This window comes from Capra hircus, chromosome 10, assembly GCF_001704415.2.
Source record: "Capra hircus breed San Clemente chromosome 10, ASM170441v1, whole genome shotgun sequence".
Lineage (NCBI taxonomy): Eukaryota > Metazoa > Chordata > Mammalia > Artiodactyla > Bovidae > Capra > Capra hircus.
Window position 1 is genome coordinate 978,333 of NC_030817.1, and position 15,693 is coordinate 994,025.

A 15,693-nucleotide genomic window follows, 5' to 3' on the forward strand; every position below is an offset into this window, starting at 1 on the left:
GTGCGAGTGCTGGAGGAGCTGGGCGACCTGGTCTTCACACACACACACACCCCGCCCCCCTCACTGGCAGCCATGTACACTCGGGCCCCTCATCTAACTTTGGTTCCCTTCTCTGCAAAATGGGGGTCAGGCTGCACAATGCGACGGTGGAATTCACTAGTGCTCACTTCCTACCGGTGGTCCGTAAACCCACTGGGGGTGAGTTTGTAAGAGAAAGCAAGCGTTTCTCAGGCAGTTTCTTTTTCAGTGTGATTTCCATGCTGATCCCCATTCTCCCATCTGTGATATTAATTTCCTTGTAAAGCTGGTTTTATTTTATGTCAAGTATTGTGGCATAACTACGGCGCACTGGCGACTTCTGGCCCAGGGTGCGTCGAGTGAGCCGGGACTTCCGGCCCGGGGTGTGCTGAGTGAGCCGGGACTTCCGGCCCGGGGTGCGCTGAGTGAGCCGGGACTTCCGGGACACGGTGAGTCCAGTGAGCCGGCACTTCCGGCCCGGGGTGCGTCGAGTGAGCCAGGACTTCCGGGACACGGTGCGTCCAGTGAGCCGGCACTTCCGGCCCAGGGGGCGCTGAGTGAGCCGGGACTTCCGGCCCAGGGTGCGTCGAGTGAGCCAGGACTTCCGGAACACGGTGCGTCCAGTGAGCCGGCACTTCCGGCCCGGGGTGCGCTGAGTGAGCCGGAAGAGGCTTAAGGGAGAGCAGGCGGTGCCTTTGTGTGTAGTCTTTCGCTCACTCTGAGGAGACCCCAGTTGCTTGCAGATGGTGCCGCCTCACTCCCTCCGCTGCTGAGGGGCATTCAGGCTGGAAGCTGGACTGCTTTGCGGTTCCGGAGGAGCTGGTTAGTCGGAGGCCATGCTTACGCGCTAGTGAGGGACTGCCCAGCACACCGAATCTGCCCCCTGAGAGGCTAACTCAGTCACAGGATCGTTTTATCTCTTCCCCAGAGGAGTAAAAAGAAAAGGAGGAAAGAAAAACCACCCCTTTTGTTCAAATGCCTCCTTCCTCGGTATTCATCTTGGCTCTTCTTCTTCGTGCGCGTTGCCCCAGCCCCTGGGCGCGCGGACGGGGAGTGAAACCGTGTAGCAGGTGCGCTGGCGTCGCTCGGCGCGCGGCTCGCCCTGCAGCCCGCAGGTGCCCCGCCGCTTAGGCAGGAGCCTCGGGGGACACGCGAGCCGGCGTGGCTCCCATCTATTTTTAGCCTTTGGTTTGGTGACTGTACAGGGCGACGGTTACTCAGGCTTCAGGGAAAAACAGCCCCTCACAAGCGGGCTCCGATGCAGCCATGAGCCCGGGCGCTCCTGCCCCGAGGTGCACACCGGGCGTCCCAGGCTGGGGGCGGCCCGGCTTCACCCCGGGGGCTTCTCCACCCCGGGGGCTTCTCCACCCCGGGGCCAGGGACCCTCTCCTCCTGGCCGGCTGAGTTCCTGCCCACCGCCTCCACCGGGGAGAGAGCCACGCAGCTCCCAGCCGAGCTCTTTCAAGGTGCTCTCCCCTCCGCGCCCCGACAACCGCTAAAAGCCTCCCGGCGTCCAAGGCTGCGCGGGGCTCGCACGACGGCTCGCCTCCCATCGTGGGGCCGCAGAACCGGCCCCCGGCTTGAAAGTCGCCTGTGTCCGAAACAGGTGTGAGGAGGCCACGTGGCGCACGGGCCGGACGGCCCCTGCCCGCGGGCGTCCCCTCGAGCCACGAAGGGCTCTGGGGGCGGCTGTCACCTAGCGGCATTCCTCTGAGCCGGCGGCTCCCCGGCGCGCGCTTCGGCCTGGCGCGGACTCCTGGGACCGCGTTTTCAGCCAGATGGCTTTCAGCTTGACGCCACGCCTCGCCTCGTCCCGTGGTCGTGCCCTGACGCCCAAGTCGCTGGGTAGTCTGGTTGGTTGGCAGAGCCTTGGTTCAGAATTCACCGCACTGGTCACACGGACCCTGTGGAGACGGTGCCGGGTTGCCTTGAAGGGGCTGGAGCAGAACAGTGGGAGCCTTGGAGCCTTTTGAGTTTCGTGCCGTGTTTTACCCATAAGTCAGTGGGTCAAATATGTAAAATGGGGGACATTAATTTTTTAAAATCCCATATATATGCAGGCCCCGATTCTGTGCTGGGGGCTGTGCTTAGGGCTGGGGGCGCAGTATCGATCGAGGTGGGGTCCCTGCCGGTGAGTGACCCCTAGTGCAGAAGAAGAGACGGCCAAAGCAGCAGGCAGTCGCCATCTGGGGTGCCTGATGTTGGGACAGTCTCCGTGCAGGCTCTGCATACAGTCACGAAGGATTTGAATCCTTGGCCTCAGTTTTTCTTGCTATTTCTACTGGGGCTTGCAGATGGAGCTTTCCCCAGCAAACATTTGGTGTCTGCGTTGTCTCAGATCTAAGTAGGGCTGTGGTGGGAGGAAGGCGAAAACGCAGAGCATCTCACAGGCCCGGCCTGTCTTTGGAGAGCTCTCCTGGGGACAGGGGCTCGGTCCACCCTTGGCTGAGCGTGGACACCCCCGCTGCCCTTTGCTCCAGGTCCTACTTAAACTGTCCTGCTTCCCTGGTTTGCTGCTGTTTTCTTTCTTTTTTCCTTCTCGTTTGCCCTTCCATTTTCTGAGGACTTTGGGTTAAAAGGCTAAGTGAACTTTTTTTAATTGAGGTAAATTTATAAAACATATACTTAACCATTTTAGAAGGTTCAATAGTGGCATTTAATACTTTCCTGCTATTGGGCAATCATCACCTCTAATTTCAAAACACTTTCATCACCCTGAAAGGAAACCGCATCCCCATAAGTATTTGTTCGTCATTTCTCCTCCTGCCAAGCCCTGTCAGCTGCTAATCTGATTTTTGACTCTCTGAATTTAGCTATTTTGAATATAAGTCCCCAACATACAAAGGAGTTCCGTTCCGAGAGCATGTTCGTAAGTCCAACGTAGTCTAGATATCAACTAACACAGTTAGCTATATAGTACTGTACTGTAATGGGTTTATAATACCTTTCACACAAATAATACATAAAAAAAAGTAGCGAAACATTTTAAATTGTACAGTGCAGCACCTTGCAACCACTAGTGCATACAACCACTGGCGTACGGAGGCTGGCCATCGAGTGAACAGGCAGGAAGAGTTACTGACTGGAGGAGGGAGAGGAGGCGGGAGATGGTGGGGTTGAAGGGTCATCAGCGGCAGGAGATGGAGGGCAGGCTGCCGCTTCACTCACACTTGGCACTGACGAGACACACATTTGCGTCTGTGAAAGTGTGTAACTTGAAGGGTCATATGTGGGTGACTTACTGTATTTCGTATGAATAGAATTGTCCAGTATATGATCTTCTGAGCTTATTATACTTTCACTTACCCATTGGCAGTGACTGTACATAACTTCATCATTTTATATAGCTGTATAGTATTCCATTGTTTGAGTGTACTAAAATTTATGTAACCAGTTCTGGTTTATAGTCATTTAGGATATTTCTAAATTTTGCTTTTAATAATGTTACATAATAGTTTTGTTATAATTTTGAACCTATGCCTTATTGAATAAATACATGTACATCTTTGTAAGTTTCAAGGAATGGAATAATATTATAGATGTTTTATTGTGAATATTCCCAATCATTCTTCTCTCCTCCATTGACACCAACCCCCCAGCCCAGCCACCTCAACGCCCAAACCTAAGTCAGTAACCTCATGTGTCCTGGACCCAGGCCCTGAAATCGGAGAGCTTGGGTTTGAGTTCCTGATTTGCCACTTACTAGTTATACGATTCCAGCAAGTCATTAACCTCTTATGGCTCAATCTTGCCTTCTGTAAAATGGATAATACTCACACCCATCTCATATCATTCTGAGGCTTGTTTGCTAATCCGTGCAAAGGGCTCAGAACAGAGCCCAGCGCGTAGATTGCATTAAACCGCAGCTGCATGCTGCCGGGCTGTCCCCGCCACTCTGCACAGGACTTGCCCAGCACCAGGCAAGCAGCTAAGTATACAGGAGTGACCTGACCTTTCCAGAAACTTCCAGTCGTCAGGAACAAGCACGTGGAGAGGCAGCCAGTTAAAGAATGCCGGATAGTGAAGGCCTGTTGACTACAGGTGAAAGCTCTAGGCCAGGTGCGGCGGAGCTGGCCAGTTGGTCACCAGGGAGGATCACAGCAGCCAATGTGTGAATTGGCTCCGCAAGGCCTGAGAGGAGTTAAAACCTCTAAGAGCAGAGGGACAGCCTTACCATCAAGGTCAGAGAGGCGGGAGGGCGGGGAGGAGGAGAGGACACCGGGTGGAAAGTGTGGAGGCAGGTTGCCAGGCCCCGATATGCAGGGGTCACCTTTGTGCCGGCTGGGACCTTTCATGAACAGAGGAGTCACCACCACCAGGCTGCTGTGAGAGAGGCAGTCTTGCCTCCTGCTCGCCGCCTCCTCTCGCCCTCCTCCCTTTTCTTGTCCCCAAGCAACAGCAACACTCCTGTGTCAGGACCCGCTGACCCAGGTCCTCCTGCCAGCAGGAAGAGGCCGGCGTGACTGCCTCGGCTCCCAGCCCGTCTCCTCCTCACCCCTCCTGTCACTGACAGCTTTGCATGGGTTCTAAGTGCTGTGCAGACTCTGCCCTTCAAGAGCTGTGCTTGGGGACCTCCAGGGCGGTCCAGTGGTTAAGATTCCATGCTTCTAATGCAGGGGGCACGGATTCAGTACTTGGTTACGGAAGTAAGATCCCACATTCCCGCTGAGCAGCATGGCCAAGATAAAAATAAATATCTAAAAATTAAGAAACAGAAGAACTCTGCTTACTCGGGGAGCAGAGCCATGTTCCTCTCTGTCTCTGCTGTTTGAGACAGAAGTCTCTTCTTGCATCTCGAGAAGGGCCACCTCTGTGTGTGCCCACACGATGCCCTTCTTTCTCTCGGGCACTGTTCAGCCAGCCCCTGGGTGAGGAGCACGGTGTACAGAGGGAATTCAAACCAAAGGGGCGTCCCACCCTCACCCGGACAGGTTTAAATACTAGCGATGGTCGCCGTCCCTGCAGTGCTAGGCGTCTGTGTGTTCTTAAAGACTCACGTGGGGACTGCCCTGGTGGTCCAGGGGCTAATACTCTGTGCTCCCAATGCAGGGGACCCGGGCTCGACCCCTGGTCAGGGAGCTAGGTGCCACATGCCACAGCTAAGACCCAGTGCAACCAAATAAATTAAAAAACAAAAGACTCATGTGAGCCCTGCTGAAAGGCTTGTGTAGGAAGGAACACTTCTTTTCTCCCCGTTCAATTTAAACAGCACTAGTTGGCATGACAACCTGTGCTATTAAAAGTAAAGCAACAAGCTCTGCTTTCCTTGCTTTTGAGAATGAACCCAAGCTGCTAAGGAGGCTTGTTTCTTGACTATTAATGGCTCCATTTTAATGGAACGTTATGGGGTCTTTTGTGAAGGGTGTGTGTATCCCCTCTACATAGACATCGCAGCTTTAAAGACAGAAATGGTATTTTTATCTTTCCCACTGAACTTGTGTTCATTTGTTTATGGTGAATCTCAGCAACTCTTGTAGTTCTGTGGGTAGAAATGTCTGGCTAGTGCCAAAGGGACATTGACACATCCCTGCCCCCCAAACACTTATTTAATCAGGGAGCCTCGTGAAAAACACTTGAAGGTCTAACTAAGCCTGCTTAACTGGCCTGCTGTTTGTTGCAGGTCTAACTAAATCTGCTTAACTGGCCTCCTGTTTGTTAGTTTACATTAGCGTTTGGTCTGTCATGCAGCCCCACTCTGCAGAAGCCCAGCCTCGACCTGCGTGCCAGGGTCTCCAGAAGGCGTTAGGGCGGCCTGACGGCCTGGGAGCCACTTCTGAGACAGGAGGGCAGGTGGTTTGGTTTACATGCTCAGTCACTTCAGTCGTGTCCGACTCTGTGACCCCGTGGACTGGAGCCTGCCAGGCTCCTCTGTCCATGGGATTTTCCCGGCAAGAATACTGGAATGGGTTGCCATTTCCTTCTCTAGGGGGTCTCCCTAACCCAGGGATCAAAGCCTTGTCTCCCGTGCCTCCTGCACTGCGGGCATACTCTTTACTGCTGAGCCACCAGGGAAGCCTTGGTTTATTACAGGCACCCAGTAACAACTTGCTGAATCACCCAGTCCTTCAAAACCAGTGGACATTCTCATCGTGCTTTTCTTTGGTTTGGGGGTAACCTGTCCCTGTCTGTGCAATGAGTGTAGCTTCCAGAGGTTGGCCCAAAGGTTAAAGGTCATTTACATGGGAACTGGGTCGCAGAGGAAGAGGTGGGCCCCACTCGGGGCCGAGCACTGACTGGTAGGATCCCAGCTCTGGTCCAGCTTTGGGGGTCAGCCTCCAGAGGGATCAGCTCTGCCACTGTTATGGACAGTCCTGCCCCAAAGAATCTCAGTGCATGGCCACTGGTACCTACAACCCCACCCACATGAATATATTTTTGAATTAAGCTTCATTGTTCTCTTCTTACGGCCCTCAAGGAAAAAATGTTTCGCCTTAAGGCCATATTAACCTTTTAAACATGTATAATTCAGCGGCATTCACTAGATTCACAGCGCTGAGTAGCTATCATGTCTGTTTCCAAACTTGATCGTCATCCCAAATAGAAACTCGTTATCTGCTAAGCAATGCTCCCCCTTCCCACAGCTTCCATAACCTGGTGCCTCTCAGCTAATTTCTGTGTCTATGACTCTTGCCTGTTCTGGGTACATCATATACATGGAGTCATGCAATACTGATGTTTTGTTTCTGGCTGATTTCGGGTAGTCTAGTGTTTCCAAGGTTCAGTGTCATAAAGATGTATCTGATCGCGTAGCTCGAAGCTTCGCTCCTCTTCACAGCTGATCAGTGCTCCACTGTGTGGGCCACGCTCTGTTCATTCTTCTGCTGATGGGCACGTGGACTGTTTCCGCATTTTAGCTATTGTGAATAACGCTGCTGTGGACACTGGTAGACACGTGTCTGAGTTCCTGTTTTCTTCTATTCAAGAGCGAAATTGCCAGGTCATATGGTGATTCTCTCTTAACTTTCTGAAGAACTTCCGAACTGTTTTCCACAGCAGCGGCACCATTGTCGCATTCCAAACAGAAAGGCGCAAGGATTCGAATTCCTCACCAACACTTGCATTTGCTTTTTTGGTTTTTGGTTCATTCTATTATAGCCATTCTGGTAACGGAAGCGGGACCTCGCTGTGTGTCTGCCTGCTGACTGCTGGCGCTGAGCATCTTTTCACGTGCGTGCTCGTTGTTTGTGTGTCTTGTCTGGACAGACGTCTGCTCAGGACATCTGCCTGTGTTTAAGTTGGGTTGTTTGTCTTTTTGTTGTTGAGTTGTAGGAGTTCTTTATTTAGTATAGGTGAAAGTCTTAGCAGACGTATGATTTACAAACATATTTTCCCATTCAGCAGGTTGTCGTCCTCTTGCTTGAAAATGTCCTTTGATGCACACAAGTTTCCAATTCCAGTGAAGCCTCGTGTACTGATTTTCACACGTTTCCAACTCCAGTGAAGCCTTGTGTACTGATTTTCACACACGTTTCCGATCCCAGTGAAGCCTCGTGTACTGATTCTCACACACGTTTCCAACTCCAGTGAAGCCTTGTGTACTGATTCTCACACACGTTTTCGATCCCAGTGAAGCCTCGTGTACTGATTCTCACACACGTTTCCGATCCCAGTGAAGCCTCGTGTACTGATTCTCACACACGTTTCCGACTCCAGTGAAGCCTCATGTACTGATTCTCACACACGTTTCCGACTCCAGTGAAGCCTCGTGTACTGATTCTCACACACGTTTCCGACTCCAGTGAAGCCTCGTGCACTGATTGTTTCTCTTTTGTTGCTCTTGCTTCGGTGTCCTACCTAAGAATCCATTGCCAAGTCCAAGGTCGTGAAGATTACCTATATTTTCCTATAAGAATTTTATGGTTTCTTTTTGATTTTTGAAGAAACTGTTTGGATTTTGCTCATATGTCTAGCTTGTTGACCCATTTTGAGCTAATTTTTGTGTATGGTATCAGGTGGGGCTCCAACTTCATTCTTTTACATGTGGGAATTCAGTTTTCCTGGCAACATTGTCTTAGAGGCCATTCTTTCCCCCGTTGATTGAATTTGGTGCGCTTGTCAAGGGTCCGTCAGGCAGCAGGTGTGTGGGTTTATCCCCAGGCTTCCGTTCTGCTCTGTCGGTCTGCGTGCTTATTCTTAGGACAGTCCACACTGTTTTCGTTGCTGTGCCTTTATGATAAGCTTTGAAATTGGGAGGCTGTGTTTTCCAATGCTGCTCTTTTTCAAGATTGCTTTGACTCTTCATTGTTTCTGTTATGGCATCAACTCTGGATTCTTGGTATTTCACTGCGCTTCTCACAATGCCTCCTTCTTTCTCTGTGCCAACGCCCCCCCTGCCCCCTGACCCCACCTCTTCCCCCCCCTGCCCCCGCCACATACACACACCTTGCAGGCCATCTGAAAGAATGGATCCTGACGCTGGATCTACATTCAGGCGTTCATCGAGCACCTGTTTTGTATAAGACACACCCCTGGGGAGAGCCTGGGGCTCCCTTCCTCCCCTCCCTAGCTCTTGCACATGTTCGGGGGCACTCTGAAATCCCTGATGGTCGGAGCCAGGGGAGATGGAAAGACCAGAAGGTGAGTGCAGCTGAAGAGGGAGGAGGCTGAGGAATGAAATGCCCATTTCTTGAGTAAGTGGCTCATTTATAAGAACAGCAGAGAGCTACTCAGTGAAAGAATGGCTGGAGCAATGTTTGCGCAGAGCCCTGGGGACCCTTCACTCACTGTGCAAACTCTGTGTTTTTTTCATTCAAGAAGTATTTACTGAGAAGCTATCACCAGACATTATTCTGGATTTTGATGATATAGAGTGAACAAAAAAACAAACCCCCCCCCCAAAATCACTGTTCTCATAAAAATAACAAAAGTAGAAAAAAAGCACCTGCAGGGGAAAGAGTGTTTCTTCAGTCATGACAAGCTGACTGGCAGCAAATCAGCAGTCACGACGGAAAACGGGAAACACTGAAAGCACATCCCGCAGTTAGTCTAGAGCTGTGAGCCCAGCGGAACTAGCCTCCACAACGAGGCCAAGCAGGTGGATTATCCGATGAAAACAGGCGGCCTCTCCCCTTGCCGCTGCTGCGGGTCGGTTGCTGAGTCGTGTCCGACTCTTCGCGACCCCGTGGACTGTATCCTGCCAGGCTCCTCGGTCCATGGGATCTTTCAGGCGTGAATACGGGTGTGGGTTGTCGTTTCCTTCTCCAGGGGAGTCTTCCCAGATCAGGGATCGAACCCACGTCTCCCACATTGGCAGGCGGCTTCCTTACCACTGAGCCACCTGGGACGCCCGCCTCCCCCATTAATAGCGTCTAAATAAAAACACTTAAACTCTAGTGTCGCCACCTTGCAGACTCGACCCAGTTGCTTCGTATGGCTGGAGGGAGAGCGTGCCGGAGGGTGGCGTCCAGTGTTCATGCTCTATCATAAAGCCTGTGACCTTTGAAAAACAACCCACTCTCTACTCCTCCCACTGTGGCCAGGGGCAGCGGTGGCCTCCAATTTAAGCATTTGCCAAAGCAAGAGAGCTAGAAACGCCTCTGCCGTGTCACTGTTACAGGGCGAAAAGAGACGCGAAGCGGGGGCATGGATGTGGGGTTAGCTCAAGTTTATTTCCAACTTAAGGGGAGAAAACTTGAGCAAGCCTTGACGGATGTTGTCTATATTTTCTCAAAGCTGGGTGGGAGGACTTTTATTTGTAGCTGAGAGTCCCAGCAGCCTGCCTTTGTAGAAGCTTTTCTTGGCCCCAGACTCTTTGCAGAGTTGATCTCTTGACCTGTACTTTAATTTGTACTTTTATCAATACAGTTAGTTGACTTGGAAATAAGGGCTCGGAGCTGAGCGTCATGAGACCTGGGTTCTGATTTCAGGTGTGCCACCATCTGACCCTGGGCAGGTTCTGTCTCTTCTCTGAGGCTTAGTTTCCACATCCTTAGTAAAGTATGAACAGGAAGAGATCATGTCAAAGGTCAGCACATTCTCTGATTATGTCAATTCATGGATTTAAGGTAATGGTCTAAAAGGTATAAATTGCTTAGTCTTTTATTGCTAATGTTAAAAAAAATGAAATATCATATACCATGTTCAATTATTAAAAACTGTCACACAGCTGCCAGGAGTCACAATAATTACTTGACTCATTAAGTCACTATGATGAAGCAAAGAAAACCTTCCTACCTGGTTGGCTGAGGAATGTAGGTTACGAGAGCTTCTAGGATATGCCCGTCACGTCCGCAAAGGCGAGTAAGGAAGTTCACTGCGCTGTCTGTTCCATTTTAATAGGGATGGATTTCAGACTTCAGCTGCAGGCTAAATTTGAGGGGTATCTGATTATTTTATCCATCCCCCCTCCCCCATGGGTTTTTGGAGGCTGAAGCTCACCCTCGAATTCCAAAAATAGACGTTGGCCTTTTCTTGCTCGTGGTATCACACAGCTGTCACTGCCGTGCACCCAGTTCACGTCATGGGGCTGGGAAGGCAGCCGCTAAGCCCTTTTCTTGTGCCAGAAGAACTTCTCATTCTGGAGCCCCCTCAGAGATGGCTGATCGAGGAAGAGCCAAAATAGGGCACGGGAAAGGATGAGCTCTTGCTACCGAAAGGAGATCACAATTTTGGAAGTGACATTTTGACTACCACTCAAATGATTAGGATGCCAGCTAGAGTCTAATAACTGTTCTCCCAAATATTCTTGGTATTAAATGAATGTTATCTGGGATTTAGAGAGGTGGCAGCAGGATGTTGACAGTGAACGGGCCTCTCTTTCCTGGTAGAAGTAACTGTCGCCAAGCCCGCCTTCTTTTCTCATGAGGGAGACGGCTTGGAGGTGGCGCCGCTGTTGCGTGTGGGTGACTCAGGGATACGTGGACCCTGGGCCTGCTCCACCGTCTCTCCACTGGACACTGGAAGAGGAGAAAGGCGAGCATCCAGCTCTCATCTCCCCTTTCCCGCCTGGGGGCTCCCTCCCACCCTCCTCTGCCCTCTGCTGGCACCCCGATCCCAGGGCTCCGCACAGCAGACCTGGTCCTGCAGCAGCATCTGCTTCTCTGATGAAAGCAACACCAACAGCAACATGCTGGTTGAATTTACTCTGCGCCAGCCACTCTTCTGAGCGTTTTAAAACCTTTATTTATTTATTAATATTTATTTACGGGTCGAGACGTGTGGCATGTGGGATCTTAGTTCCCTGTCCAGGGATCAAACCTGAGCCCCCTGAATTGGAAGCACAGTCTTAACTGCTGGACTTGCAGGAAGTCCGTCTTCTGAGCATTTTCACGCGTTCCTTCCTTGAACCCCACAGTGAGGCTCTGGCTGATGAGGGGGGAGTTGGCATGGAGTCAGCACGTCCTGTGCCTCTTCTCCAGCCACCGGCCTGCCTGGGCCTTGGTGACCGAGGCTGCCTCTTACGTGCACCCACTCCCATCTGGCTTCGCCCCCAAAAGCCTACATCTTCTTAAAAGTCCGTTTTCATCCGCACTTCTCTTAGACTGGAGCCATTACTGAAATGTGAATTCTTTTACTTTGTAGCACATAGTCTCTTCCCACGGAGAAGGCGATGGCAGCCCACTCCAGCACTCTTGTCTGGAAAATCCCATGGACGGAGGAGCCTGGTGGGCTGCAGTCCATGGGGTCGCGAAGAGTCGGACACGACTGAGCAACTTCACTTTCACTTTTCACTTTCATGCATTGGAGAAGGAAATGGCAACCCACTCCAGTGTTCTTGCCTGGAGAATCCCAGGGACGGGGGAGCCTGGTGGGCTGCCATCTATGGGGTCGCACAGAGTCGGACATGACTGAAGTGACTTAGCAGTCTCTTCCCAATCTCCCTACTTTATTAAAACTGGAAATTTAAAATTTATGGGCAAGATGTTATGCTATGATCTGCATCAAAATAATATGTTGGGGAGAAATGCATTAGGGATATGCACGAAACAAGATTCAGAATCGAGGGGTTTCCCTGGTGGTCTGGTGGCTAAGCCTGCACCCCCGAGGCAGCAGCCCAGGTCCAGTCCCTGGTCAGGGAACTAGACCCCACATGTCGTAACTAAGACACATGCAGCCAAATAAATAAGTATTTTTTAAAAAAGATTGAGAATTGAGTTGACAGTTGAAATAAGGTGACAGGTGGGGGTTTTATTTTGTCATTTCCGCATCTTTGTCTTAGTTTGAGAATTTTCAATAATAAAAATTTTTAAGAAGGAAGAAACTGGAAATTTGTACTCTATCACATCCAGATATGACTAGGACGCTTAAAAGGTGCAGTTAAACAGAATCAAGGTGAGCAAACACCTGGTCTAAGGAGCAGAGGCTGTGGGCGGCAAACGCCCCAGTGACACCCCAAGCCCCCCTTGCACTTAGACGCCTTCCCTGGAAGAGGGTTTCCTTTGTGATGCTGACCTGCAAGGCTTCCCTGGTGGCTCAGCGGTACAGAACTCCACCTGCGATGCAGCAGACGCTGGTTCAGTCCCTGGGTCAGGAAGATGCCCTGGAGGAGGGCCTGGCCACCCACTCCAGGATCCTTGCCTGGAGAATCCCACGGCCAGAGGGGCCTGGTGGGCTACTGTCCACGGGCTGCTGTGCACGGGGTCGCAAAGAGTCGGACGCGACTGAGGTGACTGAGCGTGCACGCACGCCTGTTGACCTGAGCCACTTAGAGACTTATGTAACCTCAGCATTCACAGGCACGTAGAGGAGGACACGCTCCGTGGCTTAGCGGGATGCTTGGCATCAGGACCTCAGGAACAGCTGGAGCTGTCTGGGCACTTTTCCGAGCCAGCTCTCAGAAAAGCTGCCAAGAGCCCTCAGGAGGACAGCCATCCGCTGTGAGGCCAGAGCTGGGATATTTCGGAATCAGCGCAGAGGGTTAATTTGTAATTGTTGGCTTGCATTTCCTGTCCGTCTTTATAGCACCCCTACAGCTTATGCTGGAATGTGTGTTGTTACAGTAACGAGGACGGGGTCCGAGCTAGGGGAGGCCTGTGGAAGGTCTGCACGTAGAGGAAACCACGGCCTGTCTTTATCAAACTGTGCACCTTTGAGATGGCACAGCGGTGCTAGCGGACACCGTGAGATCTGTGGTTTCTTGAAAATCCTGCAAGCTGAAAAGACCCCAGTCCTCTAGAGGACGCGGAAACAAGGGCATATTGCTGAATCTCAGGAATAGTTCAGGGGGCAGGTGGCATTTTCAGGAGCCTTTTATTTAGCCAAACTTTGCTTTATGCGGTGAGAGGGGGCCTAGCCGTTCGAGCGGCTTGTCCGTAGGGAGCTCTCAGAGGCAGGGGGAGCTGTGGCCCCAGCTCCACAGTGGACCGCTGGGCATAGAGCCTGCTCTCCCGGCACTCTGAGCCCTGGCGCAGTCCTGGCTGCAGCTCCGCTCCGCCGCCTCCTCGGTAAGTGGAACAGTACCTGTGTGGACGTCACCACTGACTCGAGGGACGTGAGTCTGAGCAAACTCCAGCAGACATTGCTGCAGTCCATGGGGTCGCAAGGAGCCAGACACGAGTCACTGAGCCATCTGTTGGACCTCGTCGGGTCACCTGACCAGGATGAGGCAGTTCTCGTAAAGCAATCAGAACAGCGCCTGGCTGCAGTGCTGGCCAAGAGCTTGTGGCCTCAGCTGTCCGGGCTGCAGTAACAGAGCACCGCGGGCCGGGCTGCGTGTCCACAGAAGGCTCTTAGTTCCCGTAGTTCTGGAGTCTGGGAAGTCCAGGATCATGACTAGCAAATTTGCTGTCTAGTGAAGGCTCACGTCTGGGTTGCAGACTGCCCACCGTGTCTGAAGGAGCAAGGGATCTCTCTGTGGCTCCACCCTCCTGACCAGGGTCCCCTAATAATGCGTGGGGGGTTAGGTGTCAACATATGAATTTTAGGGGGACACAAACATTCACTCCATACCCCTTACTGGAAGTGTTAGTCACTCAGTCATGTCTGACTCTTTGCGACCCCATGGACTGTAGCCCACCAGGCTCCTCCGTCCATGGGATTCTCCAGGGAGGAGTACTGGAGTGGGGTGCCGTTCCCTTCTCCAGGGGAGCTTCCTGACCCAGGGATCAAACCTGCATCTCCTGCCTTGGCAGGCGAATGCTTTGCCGCTGCTCCACCTGGGGAGCTGGAGTATCTGCTTTATTATTGCCCTAATAAGTGATACGGGCGTCCCTGGTGGCTCAGCAGTAGAGAGTCTACCTGCCAGTGTGGAAGACAGGGATTCTGTCCCTGGGTCGGGAAGCTCCCCTGGAGGAGGGCATGGCAGCCCACTCCAGTGTTCTTGCCTGGAGAATCCCATGGACAGAGGAGCCTGGCGGGCTGTGGTCCACAGCGTCGGAAACAGTCGGACGCGACTGAGCGCACACTCAGCACAAACGTACGTTCTCGTTTGGTTCTGTAAAGTTGTTCATTGTTTTCAAGGTCCTCAGTCTGAATCCTTTCCTCAAATGAGGAAACATTTTATAAAGTGAATACTTATTTCTGATACAATGTATTGTAAGTTTGAATTTTCATATATTAAATTTGGATAAAATGATAGGCATCAGGTTACATTTTCTTTCTTAATTTAAGAGTATTCATTAAAAAAAAAGATAGAAGCTAATCTACTAGCCTGGATCTGAGTACTGTCGCTTATTATGTATTAACTAATTTAATCTTCCTGATAATTTTCTACACTACTGACTGCTGTATTTCCCGTTTTGTAATGGGGAATCTGGGTATAGGGGGTTAATTGGCTTGCCCAAATTCACAAGGAGCCTGGATGGCTGCAGTCCATGGGGTCCTGAGGGTCGGACACGACTGAGCGACTTCACTTTCACTCTTGACTTTCATGCATTGGAGAAGGAAATGGCAACCCACTCCAGTGTTCTTGCCTGGAGAATCCCAAGGACAGCGGAGCCTGGTGGGCTGCCGTCTGTGGGGTCGCACAGAGTCGGACACGACTGAAGCGACTTGGCAGCAGTGATCTGTGGTGAAGCCTAGATTCTTTGTTTCTGGCTGCTGTCCAGGTGATTCTCCTATTCTGGAAGGTTCGCAGGCAGAAGCGGTACAAGTGCTTGTTGGGGGCTGGGAGGTAGGGCTTGTTATAAGTGGAGCCTGGGTACACCTCCATGGCCTTCAGTTCAGTTCAGTCGCTCAGTCGTGTCCCACTCTTTGCGACCCCATGGACTGCAGCACACCAGGCCTCCCTGTCCATCACCAGCTCCTGAAGCTTGCTCAAACTCATGTCCATCCAGTCAGTGATGCCATCCAGCCATCTCAGCCTCTGTTGTCCCCTTCTCCTCCTGCCTTCAATCTTTCCCAGCATCAGAGTCTTTTCCAATGATGTAGCCAAAATATTGGAGTTTCAGCTTCAGCATCAGTCCTTCCAATGAATATTCAGGACTGATCTTCTTTAGGATGGACTGGTTGGGTCTCCCTGCAGTCCAAGGGACTCTCAAGAATCTTCTCCAACACCACAGTTCAAAAGCATCAATTCGTCGGCGCTCAGCTTTCTTTATGGTCCAACTCTCACATCCATACATGACTACTGGAAAAACCATAGCCTTGACTAGATGGAACTTTGTTGGCAAAGTGATGTCTCTGCTTTTTAATATGCTGTCTAGGTTCGTCATAGCTTTTCTTCCAAGGAGCAAGCGTCTTTTAATTTCGTAGCTGCAGTCACCATCTGCAGTGATCTGGGAACCCATGACAAGGCTG

General features: G+C 51.5%; 1 protein-coding gene across 7 annotated transcripts in view; it reads left to right on the forward strand.

Moving 5' to 3' along the window:
* Positions 1–15,693, forward strand: part of TTC7B (tetratricopeptide repeat domain 7B) — a 272,717-nt gene that overhangs the window by 153,925 nt on the left and 103,099 nt on the right. The window lies entirely within an intron of this gene.